We start from the raw sequence: 19,770 nt of genomic DNA, 5'->3' as shown, positions 1-19,770 counted from the left end.
AAAGTTCTGACATATCATTATGACGTTATAAGTTTAGTTACACTTTAAAGAGGTGTTATATTTTTATTTTTTTTAGTTATTATTATTTTATTTTTTTCTTTAATAAAACAGTCTTTAAGTGTGATTGGTGCAACTTTCTAAATACTTTTTATTAAAAATGATTTTTACTTTTTGAGCTACAGCTGCTTTATATCCTGAATACAGAGCAGCTGTATCTAGTGCTAAAACCTGTATCTGTCAGGTCAGTGGCACTGACAGGTACAGTGTCAGCGGGTTGGGGGGTTGAATTGCGTGTGAGAAGGAAGGAGGGGGCCCAAGTTGTGTCAACAGCCCAGGGCCTATGGTACACTTAATCCGCCACTGCAGAAGACACTGGACGTGGCAAACAACAACAGGTGCAGTAGGACACGACTCCAACACTAAGAGGTTCAGAAACGAGAACACAGGATACAGGATACGGGTAACAGGGCACGGGTAACAACTGGAACGGGAAAACACTAAGGGACCATTTGCAAGACTGACTTGGGATACACTAACAACGCTCAGGCAAGGATCAGAAGTGTAGGGCCCTTCTTATAGTACAGGAATCGTGTGTAGTTGATGATGATGATGATGATTGTTTCACATGTGCACACGCTGGCCCTTTAAGACCGGGCACGAGCATGCGCGCGGACCCTATGGGACACAGCGGACCAGAGCAGAAGTGAGCGCTTGCGTCTCCTATGGCTGTGGGCGTCAAGAGGCGAGTAAACCCGACGGCCCATGATCATTCACGCTACAGTGGCTCTCCAGCGGTGGCCAGGGCCAGCGTTAGGTTGGTTGGTGCCCTGTGCTGTACTGTTTACGGATGCCCCACTTTGTGTATGTATGTGGTGCACAAATAATACAAATAATACAGTCATACAGTGCCAAAATTACAGTGCCCAATTGATACACTAGAGGAGTGGTCCCTAACCAGTGGCTTGCTATAGGAACGCTGAATTATAACCATATGCTCTTGCTACAATATGATATCCACATTGTCCTATTGCCAGAAAAGTGCCAATCTGGGTGTTGGAATACCAGTGTGTTAAATTTCAAACTGAAATAGCTATCTGCAAATTGAAATGTTATTATTTTGTATTTCTCTACATTCAGAATGTTAAGATAGGATTCTAAAGCGCTGGCAGCTGTTCTCCATACGAGAGTCATGGAGATGAGCAGGACATTCTGTGTCCGGGAGGACGGACCCACAGTTCATGTTGCTGCTAGAAGCAGAATCGCTAATAAAAGTTATTTAGAAAAACGATTATAGTGCACACTCCTGCCCTATAATCATTTTTCAGTGAAAGTAGAGGTACACTTTAAATGTGGCTTCCGGATATCACTCATAATTGAATGTGGCACACAAGGTATAAAAGGTTGGGGACCACTGCTCTAGATAATGTAGCTGCACAGAATGGGATCTGGGGGGCAAGCTCTGTGTGCCCAGGCCTTAAAGGCCAGTGGTGCACCTACAGTAGAGACAAGAAAGGCGCCATGTGCGATCTCAGAGGTTACAAACCCAATAGGCTGGCCATAGGTGTGACAAAACTATAACAAATTTCCCCACCGCTGGAGAATCACGGGTTGAAGTCCACTGTTCTTAGAGCATTTTTCAATAGCCCGTAGTGGGCAAGATTAGCTAAAAATATTAAAACAAATGGTTTGATACGATGTGACTGAGCATCCAGAATGAGATTTTTAATGTTGTCACTGTGTGCACATTAATATTTATTTTATATTGTTTTAGATATATGATAATCCAGAATATGGGAACACTTGCTTGCAGACAGCTAGTTTCACTTAGGGACAACTTGCAAGTTGCAGACCGCCGGCATTACGTTCCAACCGGCCTCTCCCTCCTCTGAGACACAAGCACTCGCGGCCACTCTGTTCCTCTGCTCTGACTAGGGTGCGTGCGCGCTCGTCCCCGTCCTTAAAGGGCCAGCGCACACATCTACTAAAAGCTCCCTACACAATCTCTACTCACTCCCCTGTATAAAAAGGACTTTGCCCTCTTCCTCCTTGCCTGAACATTGTTGTGTCTACCCATGTTCGTTAGCAAGTGGTCCCTTAGTTGTATCCTATTCCCAGTGTTCCAGTATCCTGTTTCCTGTATCCCGTATCTAGTAATTGAGTTTGTTCTTGAGCGAAGTCTAGTGTTGAGTCGAGTTCATCTTCTATGCCACATGTCATCTGCCACGCCAAGCATCATGTGCCAAGCCAAGTGTCATTTGTGCCGAGGCGTCTGCTACGCCATAGTGTCTGCTACAAAAATGGTGTGTAGAAAAGGCAGATCCAGCACTCGAATATTTAAAACTTCCAATTTTTATTAGGTCATTTTTAAAAACAGGGATAAAACAAAAATCCCGGGACCACGCTTACGCGTTTCAGACCACTAGGGTCCTTAATCATAGTGTCTGCTACGCCACGTGTCTGTCAGAACTTTTATACAGGTACTCTAGTTCTAAAGACCTACATTGACTGTGTTTTGGCCAGCTGCTACTCCGCTACGGCGGAGCGGCCTAGTTGATCCACATACCCCCAGAGTTGTGACAGTACGCTGAGGTCATGGATCCCGCTGGTCAACCTAAAACCGCGATCCAGCTGATGTAAGTGGACATGCGTGACCTCCGGGCACGCCAGTATCAGCTCTTACAGGCTGTGAACTCTGTCATTAGCTGTATGGATCGTCCTTCTGTTCCTCCTCTGGCTGCTTCCACTGCTTCACCACCTGCTATCCCAACCTGCCTGTCCTGGGTCTAATTTTGTTGCCTCTACTTCCTGGCTACGACGGGGATCCTAAGACTTGTAGAGGTTTTATCAATCAGTGCACGATCCATTTCAAGTTACATGCCCATCTCTTCCCCTCTGACGAGGTGAAGGTTGCTTTTATTATTTCTCTCCTCTCTGACAAAGCCCTGGCACGGGCGAACCCAATCGTGGAACGAGAGGGTCCGGAGTTCACGGATTTGCTACTGCTTCTTGAGACGTACGGTGTTCGAGGAACAGGGTTGACTGTCCTCTGCAGCTGCCTCACTGCTGACCCTCAATCAAGGGGAGTCAACTGTTGGGGTGTACGCCATCTCCTTTCGTACGCTGGCAGCGGGGCTGGCTTGGAATAATGAGGGCTTAGAGGTGACTTTCTGGCAGGGCTTGGCCTCTCATATGAAGTATGAACTGGCAGCTCGAGAGCTTCCTGCTACCTTGGATGCCCTAATACTTCTGGCAAGCCGGATCGATATGAGGATCCAAGAATGCACTTTGGAAGTTCATCAGGAGACGAGGCCTAGTTGACTGGCACCCAAATTTCAAAGGCCTCTAATGCTCTGTTCTGCTACACCTCTGGAGGAGCCTATGCAGCTGGACAGACTCCGACTGCCGACCAGGAATGGCAACACAGACGTTCAACAGGTTTATGTCTGTATTGTGGCCACAAGGGACATTTTGTGCACCAATGCCCGCAAAAGCAGGGGAACGCCAGCACCTAGGCTTGATTGGAGAGACATTCCTAGGTGAATCTTCCGCGACTACTAAATTCTCTCCCAGACTTTCAATTCCGGTGTCTATCATCACTGGTGAAGGATCACACTCTGTACCTGTTTACTTAGATTCTGGAGCGGCTGCAAACTTCATCCATCAGACTTAGTAAACCGTCTCCACTTGGTTTCTGTTCCCCTAGAAAAACCTCTAGCGGTCGCTTCTGTTGATTGACAACCTCTGCCGGACCCTATCCTGTCTATCACCAAACCCACTGAGACTACAGGTAGGTGTCCTTCACTCGTAACTAATAACTTTCTATGTTCTACCCAAAGCTATAAACCTCCTTCTGCTGAGATTGTCATGGCTTTGCCAGCACGCTCCAGTTCTTGATTGGAATTCCGGAGAGGTCCCCCAATGGGCTCGCCGATGTCTTCATCGCTGTCTGCCTCTGGTTCACACTGTTCTTTCTCCACTGCCTCTGTTTCTCAATGGACTACCTCCACAATATGCTAATTATGCGGATGTCTTTAGCAAGAAGGAGGCAGAGGTTCTTCCTCCTCATCGTCCCTACGATTGTCCTATAGAGTTGCTTCCTGAAGCTTTACCTCCTCGTGGATGGGTTTATCCTCTCTTCTTGCCTGAAACCCAGGCTATGTCGGAGTATGTCAAGCAGAACTTCAAGAGGGGGTTCATCAAAAAATCTTCTTCACCAGCTGGTGTTGGATTCTTCTTTGTGAAAAAAAAGGATGGATCACTCTGACCGTGTATCGATTACCGTGGGTTGAACTTACTCACGGTAATAAACAAGTACCCCTTGCCGCTTATCTCCGAGCTCTTCAATAGTAATCGTGGAGCCAAGATTTTCATGAAGCTGGATCTACGTGGGGCCTATAACCTGATCCTTTTTCGCAATGGTGACAAATGGAAGACCGCATTCAACACCCGAGATGGTCACTACGAGTACCTCGTAATGCCCTTTGGACTGTGTAACGTTCCAGCGGTGTTTCAGGAGTTTGTAAATGGCATCTTCTGTGATCCGACATCTTAATTTTCTCACCTGACCTGACGACGCATCGGAAGCATGTTCGTCAAGTCATGTCGAGATTAAGGGGTAACAGCTTATATGCTAAACTTGAGAAGTGTGTATTTGAAAGAAAATCTTTGCCCTTCCTGGGCTATATTGTCTCTGATCATGGTCTACAAATTGATCCGGAGAAAGTGAAGTCCGTCTTGGAGTGGCCACATCCTCAAGGGCTCCGGGCCATACAGAGATTTCTAGGATTCGCAAATTTCTATCGACAATTCATCCCAAATTTCTCGTCACTTACTGCCCCTATTTCAGCTCTTACCAAGAAGGAGTGAACGCAAAGGACTGGACCTCTGAGGCAGAGTCAGCGTTCTCCAACCTCAAGAACGCTTTCATCACTGTTTCCGTAATTCATCATCCTGATGTGACACGACAGTTTTCATTGGAGTTTGTCGTCTCTTCCATTGGTGCTGTAGCACTCCTGTTTCAAAAGAATTCCAAAAGGTAAGACACTATCGTGTGGATTTTTCTCCAAACTCTTCTCTCCTGCAGAGTGTCAAGCCTGATGGTCATTGCTCTTCGCCAGATTTCAATTCCTGCTTCATTTTCGCCCTGCGGACAAAAACATTAAAGCCGATGCTCTGTCCCGGTCATTCGAGACTAACGACTCTGAAGAGAGTCCTCAACATGTAATTGATCCTTCTAGGATTATTGTTATTAACCCTCTGCAAATCAAGGACATTCCCCCTGGAAAGATTTTTGTCGGTCTTGCTGACAGGAGAAGAATTCTCCGCTGTGGACATAATTCCAAACAGGCCGGGCACTCTGGTGTTCGTAAAACTCGGTACTTTATTGCTCGTCACTATGAGCCCACGCTACCAAAAGATTACATGGACTTCGTTTCTTCCTGTACAATCTGTGCCCAAAACAAGGCTACTCTTTCTAAACCTGCTGGTCTGCTCCTACCTCTGCCAGTTCCTGATGCTCGCTGGCAACACATAGCCATGGAGTTTATTACTTACCTCCCCCTTCTTCTGGATGTATTACGCTCTGGGTCGTGGCGGACTGCTTCTCCAAGATGGCACATTTCGTTCCTTTAACTGGCCTTCCCTCTGCTCCTCGTCTAGCAAGTTTGTTTATCCAGCACATCTTTTGTTTTCACTGTCTCTCCCTTCATATTATCTCAGATCGGGGGGTACAATTCACATCTAAGTTCTGGAGAGCCCTATGTAGACTCTTAAATGTGAAAATGGACTTTTCTTCCTAATTGCCAAGTTGAAAGGATCAACCAGGTACTTGAGAATCATCTTTGTCATTTCATTTCAGTTCAACAGGACAGTTGGGTACAGCTTCTGCCATGGCCCGAATTCTCCTACAACAATCATACTAGTGAATCTACTTTTTCTTCTCTATTCTTCATTGTGTACAGTAAGCACGTGTTCATCTTTCTGTGCCAGTTACATCTCAAGTGCCTGCAGCAAATTCTTCCTTCGGAGGTTTTCTTTACATCTGGCAGCAAACTAGTCTGCAATTCTTCAGGCAGTTAATCGCATGAAGAGATATGCAGATAGGAGAAGAAAAATTCCACCTCAGTTTTCTCGGGGAGTGAAGGTCTAGTTGTTCTCCAGAAAGATTCGTCTGACGTTCTCTTCCCACAAATTCACCCCCAGATTCCTCGGACTCTTGAAAGTTTTGCAACAGATAAACCCTGTATCCTATAAGCTTCGGCTACCTCCTACCCTAAAAATCACCCAACTAATTTCAAGTCTCCCTCCTAAAGCAGGTGGTCCTGAACCAAGTCAGCATATCCCCTGGTTCTACAGTTGCTTCCTGTGGTACTTCTAACATCTTTGAAGTAAAAGATATTTTGAATTACAAAAGGGTAGGAGGGAGGGCTTTCTACCTGGTGGACTGGAAAGGGTTTGTACTTTAGGAAAGGTCATGAGAGCCTGAAGAGAATCTGGATGCTTCAGCTCTCATTAGGAGAGTCCTCTCATGCTCCAGACCTAAGAAGAGAGGGCGCATGGGGGGTACTGTAATGGCCGCATTTGCAGACCGCTGGCATTACTTACCTGCCAGCGGCCGCAGACCTATGAGTTCCAGCCAGTGTCTCCCTCCTCGGAGATGCCAGCTCTCGCGGCCGCTCTGTTCCTCTGCTCTGACTAGGGTGTGCGCGTGCTCGTCCTGGCCTTAAAGGGCCAGCGCGCATCTACAAAAATCCCCCTACACAATCCCTACTCACTCCCCTGTATAAAAAGGACTCTGCCCTCTTCCTCCTTGCCTGAGCGTTGTTGTGTCTACCCATGTTTGTTAGCAAATGGTCCCTTAGTTGTATCCTGTTCCCAATGTTCCTGTGTCCGGCTTCCTGTATCCCGTATTTGTTCCTGAGCGGAGTCTAGTGTTGGAGTCGAGTTCGTCTTCTGTGCCACATGTCAACTGCCACACCAAGTGTCATCTACCACGCCAAGTGTCATCTGTGCCGAGGAGTCTGCTACGCTAGTGTCAGAACTTCTATACGGGAAATCTAGTTCTAAAGACTTACATTGACTGTGTTTTGGCCAGCTGCTACTCCGCTACGGTGGAGCGCCCTAGTATGTCCACATACCCCCAGTGTCGTGACAGCAAGTCCTGTCCAGTGAAAAGAGATTCATACTGACTATTGCACTTACCACAAACTGAAATAACCATGAATTATAATAGTACTAGGTAAAAGAGCAAAACCCAATGCACATCACATTGAACCTTGTAGTGGAAAGGCTGCAGTACCAAAATACCATACTAGGCTCTACGATCGTATTGTTAATGAAAGGGGTTGTGTACTATACCGTACTATACATTTGTACTGCAAATTTTTCTCAATTGTGTTATAACTTCAAATAAAGCCTACATAGTATCTTGTATAGAAGTAATTAATAATTTTGCCAACCCCGGATAGCCCTATCTGCCATGCTATTCTGTTAATTCAATCACTATACTTGACAAGTCTCCAGGTTGTCAACAATCTGTAAATTTTATTAAAATAAGGGACTTGTATGTTTGTAAGAATTAGGGGATTGATGGAAGGCAATATGACTGCAGGCTAAGGCTACACAGGGTTTGTTTGTAGTTTGTTACATATACATGGAAACATATAGGCTTGTATAGAAGCGGTAGACGCAAAACTTTTTTTAATTGAGATGCATTGGAACAATTAAGATAATTGGTTTGAAGGTGAACATAGCCTTTAAGAACATGCCTGAGGCAGAACTAAAGATGTGGGAAACTGAAGGTGTCTATGATTGGAGATCCCTTTTACCATGATTGACCGCTAAATACCTACGCTGATGTGAATGTTCACTGCTGATTAAAACGGAACTCTCTTTCTGTGTTTCACAGTATGTAATAGTTCTTTTCCATACTTTTTTTGTCAAATTTTACCCTTATTTTTTTGTTTTCAGTCTAGTGCAAAAGTTTGAATGCTATGTTTTTATAGTCCTATAATTTTTTGTTTACATTTTTCATGTATTTCTTTTTGAGCCATGTCACATAACATTCCATGCACTACGTTTTCCTTTCTACGTCTTTTTTTTCCTGCATATTCCCTGTATACTGTTCTCATTATAAGGACCTTATGGTAAGAATAGTAGAGAGGGAAGGGATTGCCCACAACAGTGATCTCAGATACCATTTGCAGTTAAAGTTACAATTTTCTTTTATAAAGCCTGGATAATCCCTTTGCTCCAGACCAGACCCAGTGGCGGACCACCATAGGAGCGTTTGGGGCAGCCGTCTGGTGCCCAAGTCTCCCGGGAGGCCCATGGCTGCCCAAATAGTTAAAGCAAATTGTGTTGGTTTTCCTTTTGTCTAGTAGACATAAGATCACATGACCATGTGTGTGCATGCCTTTTTTTTACTGCTGAAAGACCTGCAGACATAAGGTCACATGAAAATTTTGGCAAGTCGTGAAAGCTGGTATCAGGGTTCTGAAATGCAAGAAATACGATTCAACAGCGTTGAGTTCTTTTGAGCCCTTTGATTGGCTGTAGCGGTCACATGCTACGTACATGTAAACAATCAACAGGAGTGCTGCCGGAGCATCAGCACTGGATCTTTCGGGGGAAAGAATTGGTAAGTACTGCTTCTTTTGTTAATTGAGCTCATTTGCAGCCATTGCAAGATTTTTTTTTAAAACCAATATAACCTCTTGAAGCCAGAGAGTAGAGTAGCAAGGCTCCACAGAGAAGAGTGTGAGCTGCTATGTAAGTGTATGGGGTCTGGTTTGGAGTTTTTATTAGTTTCGGGGTCTGTATTTAGGGGTCTGGTCTGTGATCTGTATTAGTTTAGGGAGTCTGCTCTGGGTACTATATTCGGTAGGGAGTCTGTATTTCAATGTCTGGTCTGCGGTTTGTAATAGTTTAAGGGCCTGGGGTCTGTATTTGTTTAGGAAGGTCTGGTCTGGGGACTGTAATAGTTTAGCAGGTCTGGGACCAGCATTTATTCCAGGGTTTGGTGTGCGTCTGAATTTAGGGGTCTGATCTGTTGTATGAATTAATTTTGGTTTGCTACAGACTAGGGATGGCTGCGGAGTCGAGGGGCAAAGTATGTCTGAGCAGAAAACTCTGCAGTCGTCAGGAGAAGTCTTCACGGCGGTCCGGGCCATGGAGAAGGAAAGGAAAGAGAATGTCTACAGTCAGAGAAGATTTCACCTGTGAGTCACTAGATTTATAGAGTATCTCTTGACATGTCTGTTATAGGAAATTCATGTTCTCCATAAAAAGTATCTGTGTAGTCCAGGACTAATAGACAACTTGATGTTACCATTCCACTTGTCAAGAGGATATGTCTCTACACTGTGTAATGCTGTCAGCAATGGTTGGAGACTGCCAGTATGTAGGGACACAGCTTTTTAACAAGGGGAATGGTAACACCCAGTTGTCAATGCTAGCACAAAAAGGTGGTGTTTACTATAGACACAGCGACGGTGGAGAAGGGGGGGCCCAAGTTTGGGGAACAGCCCAGGGCCTATGGTCCACTTAATCCGCCACTGACCAGACCCCAAAGTGCAGACTTCATAATTCAGACACTAGACCAGAATCCATAATTCAGACCTCAAACCAGACCCCTATAATTCAAACCGCAGACCAGACCCTAAAATTCAGACCCTAGATATGTCCACAAAATTTAGACCCCAAACCACACCCCATAATTCAGACACAAAATTCAGACACTAAAATTTTTACTCCAGATTTCAGAGCAGACCCCATAACTAAGAACCCAGGGTTCATAACTAAGACCCCAAACTAGATTGCCCTTAAAAAAAAAAGGGACAATGCTATCATATATAATAAGGTGTTTAGTCTCTAAAATCTTAATATTTTTTTTATATATCAGTTTCACTGCTTTGTATAGGTAGATAAATACATTGAGTGAGCAGGGGAGTACCTCCAATGTAGGCAGGCCAATAGGGGAGCCTGGTGAAAGTTAATCCATTCCTGTATTTTTATGTCACATGGCCATTTGTAGCCAGAATACAATATCTTTAACTATAACTATACATGAAAATAAAAAAAAGTTATAGCTTTTGAAAAGTGGGGAGGAAAAAAGGAAAATGAAAAAACAAAAATAACTGTGGCGGGAAAGGAGTTAATAATTCAGGTGTTTTATTCAGTCTCATTGCCACAGGTGTATAAAATCAAGCTCCTAGCCATGCAGTCTGCCATTACAAACATTTGTGAAAGAATGGGTTATCCTAAAGAGCTCACTGACTGAGTGTGGGCCTGTAATAGGACGCCACCATTGCAACAAGTCCGTTTGTGACATTTCTTCCCTCCCAAATAATCCACAATCAACTGTGAGTGTTATTATTGCAAGTTGGAAGTGTCTAGGAGCCACAGCGACTCAGCCACAAAGTGGCAGACCACGACAGATGGTGTAAAGCAGCCGCCACTGGACTGTGGAGCACTGGAAACGTGTTCTGTGGAGTGATGAATCACGCTTCTCTATCTGGCGGTCTGATGGACGAGTCTGGCTTTGGCGAATGCCAGTAAAATGTTATCTGCCTGACTGCCTTGTGCCAGCAGTAAAATTTGTTGGAGGAGGGATAATTCTATGGGGCTGATTTTCAGGATTGGCCTAGGCCCCTTAGTTACAGTGAAAAGAAATCTGAATGCTTCAGCATACCAGGACATTTTGGACAATTGTAGCTTCCAACTTTGTGGGACAGTATAGGGAAGGCTCTTTTCTGTTCCAGCATGACTGTGCCCCAGTGTACAAGGTCCATAAAGATACGGTCGGGTGAGTTTGGTGTGGAAGAACTTGACTGGTCCGCACAGAGTCCTGACTTCAACCCCATCCTAGACCTTTGTAATGAACTAGATCGGAGATTGCGAGCCAGGACCTCTCCTCCAACATCAGTGTCTGACCTCACAAATGCTCTTCTGGATTAATGGTCAGAAATTCTCAAAGACACTCCAAAATCTTGTAGAAAACCTTCCTAGAAGAGTGGAAGCTGTTAAAGCTCTAAAGAGGTGGGTGGGGGGGGGGGATCCATATATGCCTATGGATTTAGAATGGGATGTCATACAAGGTCCTTTAGGTGTAATGTGTAGGTGTCCGAATACTTTTATCCATATAGTGTATATTAGTGCAAATGTATTGCTCAGTTTAAAAACAGGTAACATTCAGGATTCAAAATGGGCTGAGACATTTGGAGCACAACTGAGGACTGTCCCTCTAAAATTGACTTGGTTATGACTAGAACATTATTCTACATTTATATTTTTCTAAAAGTGCAGAAAAGCTTATTTTAATGCAGGATTTAAAGCTCAGAAAGGGCACAGCATAAAGAGATTAACTAAGAAAATGTACACACCAATGGATTAACAAGAATATTGGTTTTAATCACTCAGACTCATTATTTTGTTTTAATTCCGTCTATTGTACTGTAAGATTATTCTACAAATCCAGCTGCTCAGTTCTGTTTATGGCACAGTGTGAAATTAATTCTGAAACAAAGGAAAGTTCATCGAAAAGATAACAATAACTTTGTTTTATAACATTTACGGGCCTGTTCACATCACCGTTACCCTTCCGTTGAGGGGTTCCGTCGGAGGTTTCCAACTAGGTTAAGACCTCAACGGAAAGGCAAACGGAAACCTAAGCTTCCGTTTCCCTCACTATTGATATCAATGGTGACGGAAACATTGCTAAAGTCTTCCCGCAGTCTACTGTGCTATTGATTCTGTCGAAAACAACGGAACCCTGTCACAACGGTGACAAATGGAAAGCATTGGCTAGGTTTCCGTCACCATTGAGTTAAATGGTGAGGGAAACGGAAGCTTAGGTTTTCGTTTGGCTTTCCGCTGAGGGGTTAACCTCTCAGCGGAAAGGAACGGTGATGTGAACACAGCCTAAGTGTACCAATGTCATGTCCCTTAAGAAATACTAGTACCACTGCATTCACCATCACTAGTCAATTAAAATGATACCTATGTTGTGGCACTTACATATATAGTACTGGAGATAGAGTGCTTTTTCTGTTAGGGCTTCCCATGATCAAAATCAGCAACATGGCCATGGACGGGGGGTGCGAGCGCTTAAAACATGTCTGTCTGCAAATGATGTAAATGTTTTTATTTTACTAAAATAATGCCCTGTTCACATCTGTGTTGGATGCTCCATTAGGGGCTTCCGTTGCAGATCCTGCTGGTGCTACTGGAAACAATAGCGCAGCATTCTGTACTATTGTTTCCGGTAAAATCACAGACACCCCGACAGGACCGAAAGCTGGCGGGACCCATTAAAGTCAATGGGTTCCATCGGCTGCCGGCGGTGTCCGTTGTGCAACGATGTGTTTATCCTTAGTGCTGCATGATCAACTATATGTTTTTCCAGGAGCAAATTTATGAGTACAAGTAGAGACATGGTAAGTGCTGACCCCAGCCTCTCCTCGACTGAGGCTCCGCAGCATTTGAGCGCTCTCCATTCCCCACACTCTGGTGTAGAATCCATATTCAGTGTCTCTGATATGAAAATCTACAGCATGCCCATTTTGTTTTGGAATTGCCAGGTATTTTCTCTAATTTCACCCTCTGCGATGCTAAAGGTGAAACCCGCAGCAAAATTCACATGTAGAATATGTGGATTTTGTCACGGATTCACTGAATAATTTGTAATGTTAAAATTCCGCTACATCTGAACCAAACTGTATATCAGAATTTGTGCACCTGCAGAGAAACGAGTAGCTGCCTCAGTAACAAACAACTTCTTCCCTGATGTCAAACGCAAAAGAGACTAAAACACACAAATTAGACACCAGGCGTTATATACTCAGTATCTGTACTGTAAAATATTCACTTTATTGTACCTTCATAAAATAAGATTAAAATCCCAACTCATAAAAAATTTAACCATCATGATCCATATTGGTCCTAAGAGAGTGCCGATTCAAAATATTATACATTTCTGAGTATGAGATGCATTATATATTGTTTAAAAGGGTTGTCCACTACTGAACTCACGACCTATCCACCTGAGGCTGGGTTCACACTACCTATTTTCAGGCGTAAACGAGGCGTATTATGCCTCGTTTTACGCCTGAAAATAGGGCTACAATACGTCGGCAAACATCTGCCCATTCATTTGAATGGGTTTGCCGACGTATTGTGCCGACGACCTGTAATTTACGCGTCGTCGTTTGACAGCTGTCAAACGACGACGCGTAAATTGACTGCCTCGGCAAAGAAGTGCAGGGCACTTCTTTGCCACGTAATTTGAGCCGTTCTTCATTGAACTCAATGAAGAGCAGCTCAAGATATACGAGCGTCACAGACGCCTCGTATATTACGAGGAGGAGCATTTACGGCTGAAACGACGCAGCTGTTTTCTTCTGAAAACAGGCTGTCATTTCAGCCGTAAATGACAGCTAGCGTGTGAACATACCCTAATAGGTCATCAGTATCTCATCAGTTCAGATCCGACATTCAACATATACCATTATACCCTATTGTGACGGATGCCACTGTTAAAAAAAATTTGGTAGAATGTGAGCATGTAGTTTTTACCGCCCGATAGACGCCGTAAAACAACACCCCCAAAAAATGGCGTAATTGTGATTTTTTGGCAATTTTTTACTACTTGTTTTTCAGTTTCCCAGCACATTAAGTGGTACATTAAATGGTGCCATGAAAAACTACAATTTGGCCCGCAAAACAAGCCCTCATACAGTTATGTCAACGAAAAAAATTATATTACTCAACAATTAAAATGAGTATTCTCAACAAGTAAGCTGATTCTAAAAGCTGTATCATTACGTTGTTACGTTATTGGTATTTAAGTACTCTGCCTGAATAAAACGCTTCAAGGATATGCTGACCTCCATTTTTACATTTTTTGGATGCCACTGGTAGGCATCCGTCACAGCCAACATTTAACTTGGCATATACGTCAAACTTGGTGCAATAAATGTGATATAAAGGGTGACTAACCTTGGTTGTAGTACGTCAGTTTCCTTGGTCTGACAAAACTTGTGCGAGAATGCTTATTATTCCATGCTTTTCTCATTAGGCTGGCCACATAATGCTCTTTTTATTTCCCTTTATGGCTTTCCACCTGGAAACAATGTACCAAAACTGAGGAAATGCTCACAACACTATGAGCTAACATGATAAAATATTAGTAATTATGCGTAACTATTATCGACTCTGGTGCAGCTGCTACCGGGTGTGTACTCTAAACATATAAGAGGCAGGCAAGCCGGCATAGGATTGAAGGACTGCTTAAAATAAATTAACTACAGTTCTTTTTATTATTTTTCATCAACCAATGTCTGTTTGTCCTTTGGAAAAACCCATTCTTCACGGGCTTCATGAAATTGTTTTCCATTTTCGAAGAGCTGCACACAAGCCTAAGATCACCCTGCACAATGCCAAGTGTCCGTTGGAGTGCTGTAAGGACTCCGGGACAGTGTAAATGTGTTCACTGGAGTGATGAATCACGTTTTCATATCTAGCAGTCTGATGAATGAACCTGGGTTTGGCGGATGCCAGGAAAACACCACCTACCAGAATACATAGTGTCTACAGAAAAAATTGGTGGAGGAATAATGATCTGGGGCTGTGAAGGACAATGTTAAAAGCTATGCAAACCGTTGCGGACTTTATTTTTATTGTAATGTATGCATATTGTGGTTATAAGCACATTTGCATTATATATTTATCAGCAGAGCTCGGTCCCTGTTCTCCTTATCGCTGAGGGTCCCAGTGGTCGGACCCACAGTGTTCACACATATATCCCCTATCCTGTGAATAGGGGATACATGTATTTTATGGCACGACCCCTTTAAACGGCCAGGAACAGCGCAATCGCTGTTCCTGCCCGTTAGAGCAGTGTGTCAGCTGTAAAACACAGCTGACCCCTGCAGTGTATTGCGCGTGAGCCCGCTCCATACATCACCCCCCCCCACTTCATGAAGTGTCGGCACGTCATAAGTCGGAAATGTGTTAAGTAATGAAGCAGTCAGGTGTTCCTTGACTGCGGACTATAAGACGCAGGGACTTTTTAGCAAGATTTATTCTTGCTAAAAACTGCGTCTTATAGTCCGAAAAATACAGTAAACCGTAAAAATGCAAAAAAAAATTTTTTTGCAATAAGATGTAGATTAGCAGTTTAGAACAACATCAGTGGCGTACTATAGGGGGTCTCAATTCAGTATACCTCACTTAGGAGAACCAGTGATGCAGCTGAAAGCTGTGGGCCGTTGGCCATGAGAAGTTCGGGGGGGGCCCCAAGAAGAATCTTTGCATCGATGCCCATGAGCCTTTAGCTACGCCCCTGATCAACAGTTTTCATTTTAATGTTAAATACTTTTGTGTCAAAAAAGACAAAAGTATAGAAGGTATGATACCTTTATTGGCTAACCATAACATTTCTATATGCAGCTTTCAGAGCACACAGGCTCCTTCTTCAGGCTAATTTACAAAAGTTTCATTTGTAAACTGCCTGAAGGAGCCTGTGTGCTCTGAAAGCTGCATATAGAAATGTTATGGTTAGCAAATGGCTAGGGTATCATACCTTCTATACTTTTGTCTTTTTAGACACAAAAGTATTTAACATTGCATATTGTTTCTGGCTAACACGGTTCTACACTATTTTTTACTGTACTTCATAAGGAATAAAGAAGATAAAGCACCCCAATATTTGTAAAGCAATGTCTCCGGAGTATGGTAACACCCCATATGTGGTTATAAACTGCTGTTTAGAATACGGGAGGATTCAGAAGAAAAGGAGTGGTATTTGACTTTTGGAACGTAGATTTTGCTGGAATTAGGGATGCACGGTGCATCGAAACTTCGATACTGTTTCGATACTGTGCATCCCTAAACGGTTCGATACCGCTATTTCCTGTATTTCGATACTGAGCTGCGCAGCCGCACAGCTCAGTATAATAATACATGAATGTATGGGAGCGCGGCTGCGGCTTTGTAATTCAGCCACAGCCCCGCTCCTGAGTCATGATAAGTGCGCGGGGTCAGGATGATGCGATGCGGCCAGCGCTGCACTAATGAGCGGCGGCACTGGAGACAGAACATGGCGGGCGCACTACAAAACACCCCCATGTTCTGTCTCCAGTGCCTGAACTGCCGCTCATTAGTGCAGCGCCGGCCGCACCTCCTCATGCTGACCGCGCCCGCACTTCCTGTCAGGAGCGGGGCAATGGCTGTATTACACAGCCGCAGCCCCGCTCTATAACGGCGGAGATCAGAGAAACCTCTCCTCTCCGCCGCTATTCCCCTGAATGCTGCGATCACAGCTGACTGCAGCATTCAGGAGAAAATGAGAAGGGGGGATGCCCCTGGATCGCATCACAGGGAATTCCTGTGACGCGATCGAGGGCCATACCATATATGGGCCATACCATATATGGACCCAGGGCTGGCAACTTAGATAGGAGGCTACTGCAGGAGGAGGCACGATGGATACATAGGCTCAGCTCTCTGAGTCCTAATGGCCTAAATGAGGGGTTCACCTTCATGGCTTTTCTGTAGAAGGTACTGAACCCTCTTCTCCTGTTGTCATAAACCTTTTTGCGAAACCTTTTTTGCTGAATTAATTGTTCTTGCTGAACATACTTTTTCTTGTGATACTTCTGTCGGTATGACAGGTATGTGATATACTGATCACCACATATACAGTCTTGATGTATATCTAGTTATACTATATTAATGCTTGATAAGCATTTTTATTACCATTGATGCTGTTATTTGACACAACACACGACTTGCTCTGATCCCTGCTCTCCTACTTTTAGTTCTGTCCACGGGACGTGTTTATGTGAACATAGTATTATGCACTTGTGTATATTGACTCTGCATGTTACGTTGTGTGGCTAGATTTATACTCTCTCTGTGGTTATCATGACGTGTATATTGTAGTGAATACATATTTTATATGTTATTTGGCATTTACTGTCACTGTTGATTGAGGCTCTTAGCGTTATCCACTCGTTTGGATTTGTGTACTTCGATTGGGAGCCGTTCTGTATTCTTTTCTGGCTGCCCATGTTGTCAATCTCCCCGCACATTGAGCTCTCTGAATAACTATCACCCGTTTTGACTGGTGTGCGCCTGCGCCCAGCTCTCGTGGTGATTGGATGCCTTATCACTGTTTTCTATTGGCTTGTTGCCATGCCACTCTTCTCGGCATGGGGGCTTGTCATTTGCGATTACCTGATTGGCCCAGAGGAGGGTGTTTGCCGCTACACGTCATGCGGACGTCAGATACACGAGTCTTTATAGGGAGCAGGTTTTCAAACGCGCGCTCATAAGCCCCGTGTTATCCCCTGAGGACGCTGCTTCTGCAGCGAAACATGTCGGGGGGGCTATCGCCATCTTAATCTATCACCGACGGCCAGTCATTGCCTCTACCCGTGGGGGACTGTTTCTATGTACGGCAGTCTGCAGCTGCCGAATCAGTCTCTCTCACTGCGTCCAGCGTTGTACTGGGTGCATGCACACTGACTCCTGTGACACACACTGGCCGTCTCTTGATATAATTTTAACTCTTTAGTGTTGTCTGTCTGTTTGATACATAATAAAAGTTATATTTTAACTGCCTTTACTGACACTTATCGACTAGTCGACTGGTGGCTGGGAAACTGGGACTCTGTGCCTTGGCACATTTCTCTTCATATATGGGCAGACAGCCCAGGGTCTATTGACGGACCCCAGGGCTGTCCTACCATATTTCATGTTGTTAGGACATACCCAAGTATGTCCTAACAACTGCCTGTGTGCTATTCGTCCACAGGCTAATGTACTGGCACATATCTGATATATGTCTGTGTGCTATCCGTCCACAGGCTGATGTACTGGCACATATCTGATATATGTCAGTACATTCAAGTTTAAAAATAAAGTAAAAACAAAGTAATGTTAAATTTCAAAAAAATACACCTTCACCTTTTTTACAATAAACATTAAAATAAGTCCCAATACATAAAATACACACACATTCAGTATTGGCGCGCACAACAATTTTTTTTCATCATTTATGATGTGTACGCTGTAAAAAAATGAAACACGGCTTTCATTCACTTATTAATGTGAGGCGCGAGGTGCGATGAATTTAACCTCCATTGTTCCTCACATTAATAGTAATTAACCCCATCATGTACCTCGCACATTAACCCATTATGACTGAGAAACATGATGGGATTAATTACTATTAATGTGAGGCGCGTTCAAAATTCATCATCACACGTCGCGCCTCACCTCAGAAAACGGAAGAATTTTTTTTTAATTACTTTTGGCAAAAGTATCGAAATTGGTATCGAAATCGCAATACTAAACAAAGTATCGGTATCGAAGTCCAAATTCTGGTATCGTGACATCCCTAGCTGGAATGGTTTGCGGATGCCATGTTGCAAAACCTCTAATGTACCAAAAAAAAGTGACCCCATTTTAGAAACTACACCCATAAAGGCATTTATCAAGGGGTGTAGAGAGAATTTACACTCCACGAGTGTTTTTCAGAAATGAATGCGCAGTGGATGATGCAAAGTGAAAATGTCAATTTTTCCACTAATCTACCATTTCCCTGCTCAATATGTTGTGCCAAGCTCATGCCACTGGAGAATCTTACCACAATGAATTGTTAAGCGTGTTCTCCCTTGTATGGACATAAACTGCTGTTTGTGCACACTGTAGGGCTTAGAAGGGAAGGAGCGCAATTGGGAGCGTGGATTTAGCTTGGTAGTTGTTCTGTTTGTTTGTTCAGTTTATAATGTGGGGGTATATGTAATCTGTGCGGAGAACATCAGGGCATGATAAAAGGGTATAATAATGCGGTAAATAATAAAACTATCCATAGATATGTGTTACGCTGTGAAGCAATCCGTTATGCGCAGGGCAGTGTCGCACTGATAAACGGTGTCCTTTCTTATCCCGATTTTGGAACACTATGCACCTTTTCGGGACTTTTCCTCCTTTGTAGTATGGGGTTTCCCTCCGGCCTGCACATCGGGATGTTTTTTCATCACCGCATTACTAGTGCTATAACTTTTTTATTTTTCGGTTAATGGAGCGTTGTGAGGGCATGTTTTTTTTTGCGAGACAAGCTGTAGATTTTATTCGTACCATTTTGGGACACATACAACTTCTTGATCATTTTTATTTCATTTTTTGGAAGAGGAAATTACCAAAAACAAGCAATCCTGGAATTGTTTATTATTGGGGTTTTCTTTTTTTTCAGCATTCACTGTGCGTCGTAAGTTCCATGTTAACTTTATTCTGCGGGTTGATACGATTCCGGCGATACCAAATGTATAGATTTTTTTTCTTGTATTGCAGCTTTTGTACAATAAAATCCCTTTTTTTAGAAAAATCATTTGTTTTCTGTGCCGCCATATTCTAAGACCCATAACTTTTTTATTTTTGCGTGGACAAAGCGGTCAGGAATTATTTTTTTTGCAGGACGGGCTGTCATTTTTTATTGCTACTATTATGGGGTAAATGTGTCTTTTTAATCACTTTTTATTTAATTTTTTGACAGGAGATGTGACCTAAAAACAGTGATTCTGGCGATCATTATTTTTTTTTACGGCGTTCACCGGGCAGGATTAATTACATAATATTTTTATAGTTTCGGTCGTTACAGACGCGGCGATACCAATTATAGTTTTTTTTTACGTTTTTTTCCAATTATAAAAGACTTATTATAGGAAAAAAGGCAACTTTTTTTTTTTTTTTTACTGGAAACGTTTA

This window comes from Rhinoderma darwinii, chromosome 12, assembly GCF_050947455.1.
Source record: "Rhinoderma darwinii isolate aRhiDar2 chromosome 12, aRhiDar2.hap1, whole genome shotgun sequence".
NCBI classification, from domain to species: Eukaryota; Metazoa; Chordata; class Amphibia; order Anura; family Rhinodermatidae; genus Rhinoderma; species Rhinoderma darwinii.
Note: the sequence above shows the minus strand (reverse complement) of the source record.